At 49.3% G+C, this 15,394-nt stretch overlaps 1 protein-coding gene and 1 pseudogene across 2 annotated transcripts in view; one reads left to right on the top strand and one right to left on the bottom strand.

Moving 5' to 3' along the window:
• Positions 1-1,771: 1,771 nt before the first annotated feature.
• LOC136139195 (actin, cytoplasmic 2-like) lies at positions 1,772-15,088 on the bottom strand (annotated as a pseudogene).
• Positions 13,985-15,394, top strand: part of PRPSAP2 (phosphoribosyl pyrophosphate synthetase associated protein 2) — a 39,174-nt gene continuing 37,764 nt past the window's right edge. Inside the window, exon 1 of one of the 2 annotated variants that reach the window (XM_065897789.1) lies at positions 13,985-14,075. The gene's annotated coding sequence lies outside the window, so the exon portion shown is untranslated. The remainder of the gene's footprint in view (positions 14,076-15,394) is intronic. The other variant, XM_065897791.1, reaches the window with a different exon arrangement.

Raw genomic sequence — 15,394 nt, 5'->3', positions numbered from 1 at the left:
TCAGGGGAGCCTGAGCGGAGTCTGGTCAAGGAGAGAATCTTTGTCAGATGCGAGCAAAAGTGACATGTGTCACTTCCCAGCAGAAGCTTTACTGGTTGATGCGTAACTAGCAACAGTTCTCTCTTTTTCCTCTGCTGCATTGGGGACCGTGCCCCGCACAGGGGCTGCTCCTTCAGGCTGGGGCATCAAGTGTGGGTGATGTGGATTAGTGCTCCCAGGTGACCCACGATGGACTCATAGCATGTGAAAGGACTCTTTGTTGGTAGAAGCCTAGTGGTTTGGGGCTCATTTGTTACTGCAACAGAACCCAGCCTCTCCTGACCTACAGAGAAATCTTTATTTCCATTCCAGTGGTGCTTCCCAGACAGGACAGTCCTTCTGTTGGCAGCTCTGACCAGCTTCCTAAGGCTGAGAACTTGTTTCCCTGCAGCCTCTGCCTTGGCCCCAGTTCCAGCCTCGGCCATGGATGGGGCCCAGCTGCCTCCCTCCCATGGGATCAGCCTGCAGTGATTTACAGGTGAAGGAGCCTCTGCAGGGTCCACACTCTCAGCTTCCAGGAAGAGCTCCCACTTTGTCTGGCAAGCTCTTTTGGCACCAAGTCCAGGACTTATGACTGTTTCAAGGGCCTTCATTTATATTTGACATCTAAAAATTCATTTTGTTACATCCAAAAAATTTTTTCAAAACCTGTAAAACCAAGATTAATAAATGTTTAATTAAATGCCTACAAAATATAACGTTACAGTCAATTTCTTCATCATTAAATCTCATGTTCATAAAACTTTCAGGACAGCAGAAAACATGTGGCTTAGATTTTCTCATTTTGCAAGAATTCCCCACAAAGTAAGATGAAAGATGATTGCTCAGAAACTACAGTGAATCATAAGTTGAGTGAACCACTTGTGCCAAATATTTTCAGAAGCAAAACCATAAAAATCCTTTCAAATTTTATAGCAAAGGATTATATTTTCTGTGATATGTGGGTGCCTTTTTATATATTCAACAGGGGATATGGAGTGGGCCTCCAAAGGGAAAGCCTTTAAAGAGGGTCTTTTGTATGTTTATTTGTTTGCTGCTTTTTGTTTCTTGTTTTTTCGGTTTACTGCAGCACTTTTCTTCACAATGATGCGTTGCTGGGGCCTAATGTTCTCACGTGACAATATAAAACCAAAATTTCTCGTCACCTCTTAAAGAACTGAGAATTGTGTACAAAAATCTTACATAAATTAAAAGGATGAATAAATGTCCAGGTGTAAATGCAAACCATTTTCTAACGCAAGGCTAGTAACAACCCACAGTGTATCGGCAGGAAAACATCAGGTAAGAAAGGAAAGCGTGTCCTAAGGCTTGGACCTCCCCAGACTTTATCAGGCCGGCAAGACAGAAATGACAGGTGGTTCAGGACTCTTGCCAGCCTCTAGAGAAATCCTGGAATAGGCAGTTCTGACATGTTAATACCCTGCACAGATCGGGAGATTCATAGTCTCACAGATTCTCATCCAGCCAACGATTTCTCTTCCATAAATATTTTCTCACCTCAGCCACGAGATGACAGAGCCGCCTGTAGCTAGGGGTTTAGATCAAAGTTATGCACAGGGTAGTAAACATACACCAAGGCAAGAATTGAATGAATACAAGGTCAAAATCAGCAGCGAGCTCTACAATCTCAGATATAAACTTCAAGGACAATTTTCGAAGGTTTATTCCAGTTTCAGGAGGCTGGCACGACTTGCGTACACTCGCCCGGGCAAATTTATACTTCTAAATGAACTCACGCAGCAAATGCTGGGCATCTGTTTGCGGTCTGTTTAGAAGCATTTGTGGTGGACGATGGAGAGGCCGGGTCCTGCTGGCTGAGGCCAGGGTGAAGCCTGATCCCCACCAAGTACTTGTGTTCGGGAGGAGTGAGCATCTTTTTTTTTGGCTGTGCCACATGGCATGTGGAACCAGGGATTGAACCCAGGCCTCCTGCATTGGGAACGTAGAGTCTTAGCCACTGGACCGCCAGGGAAGTCCTGGGAGTGAGCATCTCGATCTTCATCCTGCTGGCAGCCAGGACCCTGATCTCCCTCTGCATCCTGTCCAGGATACTGGGGTACATGGTAGTCCCACCAGACAGCACCATTGAAGGCGGACAGGTCCTTCTGGATGTGGACGTTACCCTTGATGATGGAGAGGAAGGTGGTCTCGTGGATGCTACAGGACCCCAAACCCAGGATGGAGGGCTGGAAAAGCGCCTGTGGACACAGAACCCGTTCCTTGTTGATGAGGAGCACTTGACCGTCAGGTGGTTCACAGCTCTTCTCAGGGAGGAGGAGGATGTGGTGGCATCTCCTGCTCCAAGTCCAGTGCCACGTCGTAGAGCTGCTCCCTGACGTCACATGTGATTTCCCTCTCAGCCATGGTGGTGAAGCTGTAGCCAGGCAGCATGAGGTCCCAGCCAGCCAGGTCCAGACGCAGGAAGGCTGGGGCAGGGCATAAACCCACGGAGACGGGCACCATGTGGGTGACCCAGCCCCCGAGTCCACAACAATACCAGAGGTGTAGCTAGAGGCATCGCACAGGGACAGCACGGCCTGGATGGCCACTTATATGGCGTGTTGAATGTCTCGAACAAGATCTGGGTCATCTCATGGCTGGCCTTGTGGTTGTGGTGGCAGCCCCCTCGGCCAGCATCACCGGGTGGTCCTTGGGGGCCACTCCCAGCTCGCTGTAGAAGGTGTGGTACTAGGTGTCCCTTGTGTCCTCTCAGTTGCTGATGATGCTGTGCTCCACGGGGTACTTGAGGGTCAAGATGCCCCGCCTGCCCTGGGCCTCTTCCCCCACCATAGCTATCCTTCTGCTCCACGTGCACCATGACGCCCCGGTGTCGGGGACGACTGACCATGGACTGGAACACGGCTGGGGGCGCGTCATCCCCAGCAAAGCCAGCTTTGCACGTGCCAGAGTCGTTATGGATGACCAGTGGACGATCCTTCTTCCACTGCGGTGCATGGAGAGTGGGCAGAAGGGCGAGAGGCGGGAGGACACGCCAGCGACCGCAAGGAGGTGGTGACGCTGCTAGTGGCCCTTTGTGGGATGCAGTCGGGTCCCCGCCCTGCCTGTGATGGAGATGGCTAGTACCTCCCCAACATCCCATCGTCCTTCACCCTTCATCCTAGCGGTCCTAGATAGTGGTTCCCAAAGTGTGACAGCAGCAGCATCATCCATGGGAACTTGTTAGAGACACAGTTTCTCAGATTCCTCCACAGCCTTACTGAGTCAGAAGCTCTGGGGTTGGGCCCAGCACTCTGAGTTTTAACAATCCCTCCAGTTGATTAGGACATCCACTCAAGTTTAAGAACCACTGCCACGGGACTTCCCTGGTGGTCCAGTGGCTAAGACTCCAGGCTCCCAGTGCAGGGGGCCCGGGTTCAATCCCTGGTCAGGGAACTGGATCCCACATGCTGCAACTAAGAGTTCTCATGCCACAACGAAGATCGAAGATCCCGCATGCCGTAACTAAGACCCAATGCAGCCAAATAAAAATAAATAAATATTTAAAAAAAAAAAAAAGAACCACTGCCAATACTCTCTGAGAGCCACAATGAATTCAGCAAAAGACTTCATTTCCCAGCATTTCCTCTGCTGCTAGGTGAGGCCATGGGGCTAAATGTGGACCAAATATTGTGTTGGATCTTCCAGGAAGTGTCCTTAAAAGGAAGAGGCCCTTCTTTGGACTTCTCCTCCAGCTGCTGCCCTGGAATGCAGTTGTAATGGCTGGTGCTCTAGCAGCCATTTTGAATCACGAGGGTGAAGCTTAATATTTAGGGATGGTGGAGCGGTGAGCTAATGACAGCCTGAGTCCCTGGGACCCTGTGAAGCTGCCATATATGAGAGAGAAATAAACTTCTGTCTTACATAAGCCACTGTTACTTAGTTTTCTGTTACATGTGGCTGTGTTCTAACTGATGCACCACCCTGGTCGCCTTGCCAGGATCAAAGGCTGAATCAGCAGGAGCCCCTGTTCTGGCTCTTCTGAGTTCTAAAGTCTGGCCCATGCCTGCCTCCTCACCCTCCTCCTGGGTTCATACTTGTTCCCTCACCCGCCTGCTGGACAGTGGGCTGAGGAGACGGTTACTGCACTGTCCCTCCGTGCCCCTGACTCTGGGTCCGTTACAGTCCAGCCTCTTCTCAGCTAAGTCTTCCCTCGCCTGCCCCCATCCATCGCCTCGCCATGGGTGGCCTGGCTGGCAGGTTATGCCTCTAAGTGCCCAAAGAGAAGCGAAAGTCACATGTCAGGGAAGCGGGTGGGATGAGGAAACTTCGCAGAGCTGGGTGTCAGTGGGGTCAGGATTCAGCAAGCAGAGCTGGGAGGGGAAGAGCATGAACAAAACAGCAGAGGTGAAGACACAGAGGCCTGAACACGGTCAGGGGCGGGGGGGGGGGGGCGGTGGTGAGGGACAGGTCGGGGGAGTGGTGCTTGGAGGGAAAGAGGCAGGAAATGAGTGCGGACAAGCGCACAGGGACTGGCACACAGGATGCAGGATCTGCCCTCAGGGCCAGGCCGGTTGCTACCAATAAACTTTACGGAGCTGTTATCTACATAAAATACAACGTAATCGTTGTACGGACCACTGCCGGGCTACAGGACACAATAGAACTTTTCCGTCTTTGTGAAAAGTTCCTTCTTGTCCCTTCGCAGGCCTCCCTCACCTGCCTCGGGTCCCCTTAGATTACTTTCCTGGGAATTCCCTACGAAAGGAATCACACAGTCTGCAGTTTCTTGTCTTCCCTTCTTTCACTCACACAAAGTTTTTGAGACTCACCCAGGAGCAGGATTCCAGTTTATCCATTCCCCAGCTGAGGGATGTGCGGGTTGCTTCCAGTTTGGGAAGACTCTGTACAAAGCTGCTGTGAGTATTCATGTGCAAGGCTTTTGGATGGACATTCATTTTCATTTCTCTTGGGTGAATACCTGGAAATGGGATGGCTAGGTCTTATGCGAGTTCTACGTTAAACTTTGTAAGAATCCACCAATGTGTTTTCCAGAGTGGTTGTACTGGCTTAGATCCCCGCCGGCAAAGTGAGAGTCCTAGGTCCTCTGTACCCGCACCAGGATTTGCTATTGTTAAACTGAATTTTAGCCATCTTCGTGAGCGTTTACTGATATAGCATTGTGGCTTTAATTCACATTTCTCTGAAGACTAATGATATTGAACATTTTTTCATGTGTTGTTTTTTGTGGGGATTTTTGCCACTCATACATCTTCTTTATTTAAGCATCTGTCCAAGTCATCTGCCTATTTTGAAAACTGGATTATTTGCTTTCTTTTTTTTTTTTCTTTTTCTTTGCGGTATGTGGGCCTCTCACCGCTGTGGCCTCTCCCGTTGCAGAGCACAGGCTCTGGACGCGCAGGCTCAGCGGCCATGGCTCACAGGCCCAGCCGCTCCGCGGCACGTGGGATCTTCCCAGACCGGGGCACGAACCCGTGTCCCCTGCATCGGCAGGTGGACCTCAACCACTGCGCCACCAGGGAAGCCCCTTGCTTCCTTACTGTTGATTTTCTTGAGGTGAAATGTGAATAACATGTATTCCATCATGGCCCGCTTTAAAGTGTACAATTCGGTGGCATTTAGTACTTTCACAGTATTGTGAAACCAGCACCTCTGTCTAGTTTCAAGATATTTTCATCACCCCAAAATGAAAATCCATGGCCATTAAGCAATCACTCCCCTTTTGCCCTCCTCCCAGCTCCTGGCAACCATCAATCTGCCTCTGTCTCTATGGATTTACATATCCTGGACGTTTCATGTCAATGGAATCATACAGTATGTGGCCTTTTGTGTCTGGCTTCTCTCACTGAGCTTCATGTTTCTGAGGTTCATCCATGCTGTGTCTTATGTCGTAGTCTCTTCCTTTTATTGGATGAATAATATTCCCTTGTGCGGGGGCTTCCCTGGTGGCACAGTGGTTAAGAGTCTGCCTGCCAATGCAGGGGACATGGGTTCAAGCCCTGGTCCGGGAAGATCCCACATGCTGCAGAGCAACTAAGCCCGTGCACCACAACTCCTGAGCCTGCACTCTAGAGCCCGCGAGCCACAACTACTGAGCCCACGTGCCACAACTACTGAAGCACACGTGCCTAGAGCCCGTGCTCTGCAACAAGAGAAGCCACGACAATGAGAAGCCCACGCACCGCAACGAAGAGTAGCCCCCATTCGCCGCAACTAGAGAAAGCCCGCGCATAGCAACGAAGACCCAACACAGCCAAAAATAAAAGCAAATATAAAGAATTAAATGTATTAAAAAATAATATTGCCTCGTGTGTAGACACCACACGTGTTTATCCTTTCATCTGTTGATGGACATTTGGGTTTTCTCCCCCGTTGGTTATTATGAATAATACGGCTTTTCACGTGTGTATACAAGTATTTGTTTGAGCATCTGTTTTCAGTCCTTTTGGGTAGATGCCCAGGAGCACAACCAATGAGTCACAAGGCAGCTCTATATTTGACTTTTTGAGGAACTGCCAAGCTGTGTCTGAATGGCTGCATCATTTTACATCGCCACCAGCAATGTAGAAGGGTTCCAATTTCTCCACAACCTCACCAATACTTGTTATCTTTTTAAAATAAATTTATTTATTTATTTATCTTTGGCTGTGTTGGGTCTTCATTGTTGCATACGGGCTTTTCTCTAGTTGCGGCGAGCAGAGGCTACTCTTCATTGTGGTGCACGGGCTTCTCATTGTGGTGGTATCTCTTGTTGAAGAGCACGGGCTCTAGGCTCGCGGCTTCATTTGTTGTGGCTCATGGGCTCAGTAGTTGTGGCTCGTGGGCTCTAGAGCGCAGGCTCAGTAGTTGTGGCACACGGGCTTAGTTGCTCCGCGGCATGTGGGATCTTCCCGGACCAGGGATCAAACCCATGTCCCCTGCATTGGCAGGTGGATTCTTAACCACTGCACCACCAGGGAAGTCCTTTCTGGTTTTTTTAAAGTACTTTCATTAAGGCCAACCTAGCAGGTGTGAAGTGAACCTTAGTATTGATTTTTAAGGGTGCTTATATAGTCCAGATGTAAGTTCCTTGTCACATATACGTATTGTGAATACTTCCTCTCAGTCTGTGCCTTTTGATGATAGGCAGGGTTTTGTTTGTTTTTTAATTGAATGTATTAAATCCTTACAAAGACTCTGCACTATTTTATTTCATTCTGACACACATCAGACTTATTGCAGCCTGCTTTATGTAAGAGGTATGTGAAAAAGTGGCACATAAATGAAATGTAAATGAGTTAGCCTTCCATGGGTGGGCATTTATACAACTGTAATACAGTATCTAAATGGGAAAGATTCCAGGGTGTGTGAGACATCCATGTGAATACTGAGTCACATCTGTGTAAGGGTGAGTGTGCGACTTATGATTGGGTGTGCCATCCACGTGGGGGACCTTTGAGCGTGTGTGATGTCTGTGTGTATGTGTGACATTGGAGTCCCTCATCATAGATTGGAAAGGACCCTGGACCAGCCCGGACTTCTCCCCCACTGAGGCCAGTTCTAGATGAGCCTGCAAGTGAGGGCAGCCCTGTTGCCATCACATGGGTGGAGCTTGTCTCAGAATAAAGCCATAGAAGTGAAGAGAGCAGACAGAGCTTCAAGATAGAGAAAGACAAAACTCTGGGGTCGTGGAGCCCAGGATCCAGCCATACCTGAACCTTCACCCTGGGCCCTTGAGTTATATAAACCGATCAGTCCTTGCTCCTTTATTTGTAGCTGGTGTGACTCGTGTTTCACTTATGATGGGATGCGAATGGGGAAAAACTTCTTTCTGTTTGCTTCCACCTCCATCAAATACAGAACATGAATGCGTGGCAAGAGCCCAGGAGGAAGTGAAGGAGGTGGCCGGCTTCACTCCTGGGAGGGAGGCACCGGGAAGTGAGGGCACCGAGGCAGGTGTAGCACCACCAGGTGGGCCCCCTCCCTCCGTTTCCTTTGGAGGGGCTTCTAGTGAAGGGGGAGGAGAAGTTGCCAGCAGGATGGTGGCAAAGGGGGTCTCCAGCTGGTGCAGTGGCAGGGCAGGTGGGGGAGGGGGTCAGGAGGCCCTAAGACGCAGCTCAGGATATCCCTTCCTGGACCTAGAGGGAGGGACCTGGAGGGCTGAGCCTGAGAAATAGGGTTTGGGGAGTGTTTGTTGTGACTCCAGGCTGGGAGGGACCCAGTGGAGTTGAGTTGGGAGGTGGCTCGTGGCAGATCATCAGCCTTCAACTCCGCACTCTCCATCACGGGGGTAATGTTTTAAAACGGTCCTGGCAGCTAGGGTGCAGCCGTGGTTCAGCTCAGTGCCAGCCACGTGCTGAGGGGAACACCTGCCGAGAGTGGGAGGCCAGCAAGAGGCTCGGGTCCCAGGCCTGGGCTGGGCATGGCCAGCAGGAGGAGGCTGCTACAGCCTCACTGCCAGGCTCTGAACACACACTCTCCCACCCCGTCCTCTCAGCTGTGCCTGTTTACAGATGAGAAAATGGAAGGCTGGAGAGGAGAAGTGATTTCTAAGGTCCTACGGCTGAAAATGATCATGATAATATCCAATATTATCATGATCTGTATAATGATAATGAGTCATATATAGTGATAATAGTAATATCATTCACATATTTACAAAATGTACATTCTCTATTTATGTACAGAGAGCTCACCTATACGGCACAGCTTCTTGGGCACTGAAGCAGAGGCTTTGCTATAACCATGTGGTGGCCCACCTCCCGAGGGGGGTGCCCTGTTGTCTCTGCTGTAGCCCGGCTCTAACTGGGCCAGGCATGCACTAAGTTCTCAATATTTGCTGAGTGAGTGAATGGAGATGAAGTTCACCTAGCCAGGTGGCCAGGGCAGCTACAGGTAGCTGGATGTGGAGAAATAATTGTAAATGCCCAGGAAACATTGACCATCCACTCGGCCAAGTGAAAGAATGGCTAGTGCCTAGTGTCGGTGGGGATGAGGGGAAAAGGGCACTCTTCACCTTTCTGGCAAGAATGTAAATTGGTACAAAATTTCTGGGGAACAAAATTGTAAAAAGGCATATCCTTTGACCAAGCAAGTTCACTTCTAGAAATTTAGTGAGAGAATATACTTAAAAAAATTTTTTAAATGTATATTTTTACCAAAGTATAGTTGATTTACAATATTGTGTTAATTTCTGTCGTACAGAAAAGTGACTCAGTTTTATATATATATATACATTCTTTTTCGTATTCTTTTCCATTATGGTTTATCCCAGGACCAGGATATTGAATACAGTTCCCTGTGCTATACAGTAGGATCTTGTTGTTTATCCATCCTATATATGATAGTTTGCCTTTGCTAATCCCAAACTCCCAGTCCATCCCTCCCCCACCCTCTCTCCCCCTTGGCAACCACAAGTTTGTTCTCTATGTCTGTGAGTCTATTTCATAGATAGGTTCATTTGTGCCATATTTTAGATTCCACATATAAGTGATATCACATGGTATCTGTCTTTGAGAGAAAATACTTGAGCAAAGGTGCAAAGACAGGTGTGTCTATTAGTAAAAAGTGCCCAGAATTGGAGATGGGTTAAAAATGTCATGGTGCCTCCATATCACAACGGCTCACGGTAAGTGTGGCTGTAGTTAGAGGTTAGCACCTGTGTGCCAGGTGACAGCTCATTTGGATATCACCACAACCCTGTAAGGTGGAAGCTGTGGTCATTCCCATCTTATAGGTGAGGAAGCCAGTGCAGAGGGGTAAAGGAGGTCACACACCCAGTGAGTAGAGGAAAAGGAATTTGGATACAGGCCGTCTGGTTCCTAAGTCTCTGCTCTTTACTCCATTGTACGTGCGATGATGACATTGACCTAATTCATTAACATGAACCGTGTCCACAATAAATTGTTAAGTGGAGGGGCTTCCCTGCTGGCGCAGTGGTTAAGAATCTGCCTGTCAATGCACGGGAAACGGGTTCGAGCTCTGTTCCGGGAAGATCCCATATGCTTCGGAGGAGCTAAGCCCTGTGCGCCACAAATACTGAGCCTGCGCTCTAAAGCCCGCAAGCCACAGTGACTGAGCCCACTTGCCACACCTACTGAAGCCCGCGTGCCTAGAGCCCGTGCTCCACAACAGGAGAAGCCACCGCAATGAGAAGCCCGAGCACAGCAAGGAAGAGTAGCCCCCGCTCGCCTCAACTAGAGAAAGCCCGCACACAGCAACAAAGACCCGATGCAACCAAAAATAAATAAATTTAAAAATAATAAATAAATTGTTAAGTGGAATAGGGAGGTTAAAAAAAGTCAAATGCTTATCTCTCCATAGTGAGATAATGGCAAATATCTTTTAAATTTTTTCTTCATGTTTGTTTGAATTTTTTATAACATGTAAATATTACTCATCATGAAAGATAATGAAGCTTTTCTAATGGGGGGGGGTTAAAAAAGGAGAAAATCCGGAGGATGAGGGAAAGAACACAATGTGTTTCCCAATTTCCCTGTCTAGTGACCAGGCCCCTGGCCTCTGCAGCCTCCAATGGCCAGACAAGCTGCCATCCTCCTCCACTTGCAGGAAAACCAAAGCCTTGTTTATTCATTCCTGATGGCCAGAGACACGAAGGCAGAGAGGCAGCTGCAAAACTCACTGATTCCACGGAAAAGTCATTCCCACCCAGAATCTCCATGCAGCTGCTGATCTCAGTGCCCATTTTTCAGATGGGGAAACTGAAGCTCAAAGAGGTGCCTTCACCTGAGGTCATTTCTGCAAAGAGGAGGCTGGACACAGACTGGGGGTTTCTGGCTTACCACTCCACTAAAAACCTTTATAAAACTATAGCAGAGCTTCCCTGATGATGCAGTGGTTGAGAGTCCGCCTGCCGATGCAGGGGACACGGGTTCGTGCCCCGGTCCGGAAAGATCCCACGTGCCGCGGAGCGGCTGGGCCCGTGAGCCATGGCCGCTGAGCCTGCGCGTCCGGAGCCTGTGCTCCGCAACCGGAGAAGCCCGCGTACCGCAGGAAAAAAAAAAAAAAAAAAAAAACTATAGCAAAGATGCTCTTCCTTCCTTTAAAAAAAGGTTGAAGGGAAATGTCTTAGGATCAGGTGTCTTAATTCATATTCTATGTGCAGCAGTTTGGCCCTTGAATATGGTCAATGAGGTGGTACAGGCAAACTGAGCATTCCCATAATATGCAGACCCTGCAAACCTCCAAGTGGGCAGGGGATTATCAAGCTTAGCAATAGGCTAACCACAACCGCATTAGAGTGAAACTGACCCCAGTCTTTAGATTCTGGTTTTGCTCCTTTCTTGCTCATTACCCATAGATGTGTATCAAGATATCTCCAAACTCAGCACCTTAATACAAATATTTATTATTATCTCTCAATCTTCTGTGGTTTGATTGAGCTCAGCTGCGTGGCTCTCATTTGGGGTCTCTCATAGAGTTGCAGTCAGGTAGTGACTGGGGCTGCAGCCACCAGTGGGTCATCTGGGCTGGATGTCCACCATGGCTCACTCCCATGGCCTAAACCCCAAGGATAAAGAGGAAGGGAGATGAGACATCAGCCTATGGAGGATTTCAAAAGAGTCTTTGGAGAATTGAAAGTGGATGGAGAAGTGGCATCTGGTGTAATAGAGCAAGGGAAACTGTAAGCTAAGTGCCTCCAATGAGGAGAAACTGATTGATTGAGAAACTAACAATTTCATTGCCAAATGATGGGAGCATGGTATGTGGGAGCTAGCTCATACTGGCTCAGCGGAGACGATTTTTAAATTATCAGGAATATTGTCCCTGTGTGGTGAAAATACTATACAATTCTGTGCTACTGCCTTCCTCCTTTCCATGGTGGGGGGTAATTCTGAGATCCCCCATGGTACCGACATTTCTTGAGTACCACACTTGTGCCAGGTACTGTGCTGGGTACCTGCAAACAGGGATCAGCAAAAGAGACAAAGGACCTGCTCGTAGGGGCTTATAGTCTATAGGGGTGGGGGTGGGGATATTTATAAAATGACCATCCACATAAACACATAATTAGCGATCATGATAAGCCTAACGAAGGAAAAGTACTTTTTTTTTTTTTTGAGAAGGTGAGTGGTTTAGAGAAGGCTTAAAAATGACAATTGTGCTTAGATGTTTAAGTAGGAGTTAATGAGGGGCGAGGGCAGCAGGAGGAAAAGCATTCCTGGAGGCAGGAACAGCATGTGTACGTGCCCTACAGTTCAGGGATGGAGGAACAGGCTGGTGGGAAAGAACAACGAGAAGTAAGCAAGGGGACAACACGCAGGCCCCTGGCTTCAGAGAGTGAAGGGAAGGAACTTACCGGCTCCGTAGCCCACTGCGGCGCGAGATTGCGTCTTCTGGGCTCCCATTGGCTCAGCGGCCTGTCCTTGGAGCGAATCAGCGAGCTGAAAGGGATGAGTGGCCCTGATTGGTCAGGTCCAGTCACGTGCAACCTGGAGTGCTGGGTGGAGCCAACGCAGGTTGAAGCCAGGAGGTCGGGTGTGTCAGGGTTGGGTCTGCGCAAAAGCAGTGGGTGAAACCAAAGTCCACTTACCGAAGTAAGGGCGTTCAGTTTTGTACCCGAATCTGTCTGTGGGCTCACGGGGCTTGTTCTTCACAGAGGTATGACCCCGTGAAGCTGTCAGGCAAAGGAAATGTCTTAAATGACTCCATTTGAGTCCGGCCGCTTCTAGCTGGCCGTGCCACCTCTCACGAACGATTTCAAGCCTCACTCTAGTGAAAAATCCAAAGGAGAACTGGAGCTGCGATGTGGTATAGGGTCTAGCTTAGTGCAGACCGTGATGCCAGAGTGCCTGGGTTGAAGTTCTTGTCCATGTTTGTTTGTCCTTAGGCAAATATTGATACTTAACGTCAGGGTGTCAGTTCCCACAACTGTTAAAATGGAGATAATAATAACACCTAACTCATAGTTCTGTGAGGATTAAATAAGTTACAGTTAATATATGTTAAGCACTTGGCCTGACACATGGTAAGTGCTCCATACGTGTTTCTATTATTATGTTTTATATATATATTAAACATACTTAAATATAAGGAATTCAGGCAAGCACCAATTCCTTACTTTGTGATAAAAGAAGAAAGAGCAACAAAGCAAATAATAGTAATAATAACAACTGAGGGTTTACCAGAAACTGTTTTGGAAGCTCCGCAGGTGTTATTTTACTGAATCCTCACAGCAACCCCTAAGATGGGTGCTACTATCATCTCCATTTTTCAGCTGAGGAAATTGAGGCTCAGGGAGGTGAAGTGACATTGCCCAAAGTTACAGGCCAGTAAAGACTTGAACCCAGACATTTGTAATTCCAGACATCAAAGTTCGCAGTCGCGGGCTTCCCTGGTGGCACAGTGGTTAAGAATCCGCCTGCCAATGCAGGGGACACGGGTTCAAGCCCTGGTCTGGGAAGATCCCACATGCCGCGGAGCAACTAAGCCCGTGCGCCACAACCACTGAGCCTACGCTCTAGAGCCGGAGAGCCACAACTACTGAGCCAGCATGCCTAAAGCCCGTGCTCCGCAACAGAGAAACCACCGCAATGAGAAGCCCGCGCACCACAAGGAAGAGTAGCCCCCACTCACCGCAACTAGAGAAAGTCCGCGCGCAGCATCGAAGACCCAACGCAGCCAAAAATAAATAAATAAATTTGTTTAAAAAAAAAAGTCTGCCCTCGGGTTCTCGAGGCTCAACCCCAACCCCACTCCTCCCCGCCCCTCTCCCCGCCCCTCGCCCTGCCTGGCCCCACCCCTCCAGTCAGCCCCGCCCCACTCATGGCCTCGCCCCGCCCATGGCCCCGCCCCTCGTCCGGCCTGGTGTATTCCAGCTAGACTAGAAGGCCCCGCGCCTCCCCTCTGTGGGCGCCTTCCCTGCCCCGCCCCTCACACGGATGGTCCCTCCCGAGGCCCCGCCCCCTCGAGCGGCCACGCCCCCTTGAGCGGCCCCGCCCACAGGCCTCGCAGTCGCTGCGGACGCAGTTCTCGGGTTTGAGTCGCCATTTTGCTCTTGGAGAGGCCGCCAGTGCCCCGGCGCTTTCCTCATTCGGCAGCGGAGGCTGCGGCGGGGCCGGGGCTGGGGTCGGGGCCAGGTAGGCGGGCGGGAGCCGGCGACGGTGGTGGCGCGGCCGGCGGGCCGGCCCTGCGGGGCACAGGTGCAGGGGCGGGGGGCTCGGCGGGGACCCGGCCGCGCGCAGCCCTCAGCCCGGTCCGGTTCGTAGGCGTCCGCGGGCCTGGCGCGCGGCCCGTCCGGCCGTTACGGGACCTGCGGCTGCGGGCGGAAGCCCAGCCTCACGCGCAGACTGACATCCCTGGCGGTGCTGGGCTGGCCTTGCGGCGCGGGCCTTTCTGTTGCCCCGCGGAGCTTGAGTGAGGACAGGGATGTAGCTCTAAGGCTTTTTTCTGCTTTTTAAATGGTTTCCAGCAGTACTGCACAGTGATGATACCGACTTTTCCCACCTTTTATTAATATTGACGCGGTTTGGGTGTTTAGCTTTTGCAAGGAATGGGAATTTCGGGATGGGGATTTGGGGTGTGAGAAAATGTGATTTATAATGTTTAAAACTGTTCCATGCACAAATGTAAGTGATTCACCCACATTATTGAACCCCACGAAGTCCTACCCTTCTTGTCCGTATTCCTATCCCGACCTCGACTGTACCATTATTACCCAGCTTGGGTTGGAGGAGATGCAGTTCTGCTCTTACTTAACGTAAGCACTTTCGTACAGTCCCGGATATTTACCGTTTTTATTGTATTGAATGTATATTCAGAGTTTTACTTAATTACCCCATTATGTAACTTTTGCATATGTTCAGTGTTCCTCCTCTTAGAAAAACCATGCAGTGACCGTCATTGAGCTTTTCCTTTCTTTCTGTAAGATAAATTCTCCAAAGGGGAAATACTGAATCAGAGTTATGTGTTCTTTCTTTGACACGTGATATAAATTGTTTTCCAAACAAGGCGTGTTTACTACGCACATTTTTCTAAATCTGGGTGTTTGTCGGGCTTGCCCCCTGAAATGCGGGGGTGTCAGGTCACTCTCCGTGGCGTTGGGAGACTGTCTGTTGCTTCCAGGTGGGCAGCCTTGAGGAGGTGTCTTCATCTTCAAGCGTCACTTATCCCGTGTCTCAAAGGGGACTTGTAGTACCTGCTTTATTGAGTTGTCATAAGAATTCAGAGCGCTCAGAAAATGGTATGTAGCTGAGAGAAAACATTCTGATGAAGAGATAGCCAGGTGCCTGGGGTCATAGAGGCCTGGAGGATTAATTACATCTAGGCTTCACCCTTCTAATTCTCTTCAATACTGACTCCCGAAAAGCAAATTTTCTTTGAGTGAGGTACATCACTAATAAAAATAATAATTCTTTATACTTTCTGACACCTTTTAGTTTGCAGACTTTTTTCAACT

Source organism: Phocoena phocoena, chromosome 19, assembly GCF_963924675.1.
Source record: "Phocoena phocoena chromosome 19, mPhoPho1.1, whole genome shotgun sequence".
Classification (NCBI taxonomy): Eukaryota; Metazoa; Chordata; class Mammalia; order Artiodactyla; family Phocoenidae; genus Phocoena; species Phocoena phocoena.
Note: the sequence above shows the minus strand (reverse complement) of the source record. Positions and strands in the feature narration are given on the sequence as shown.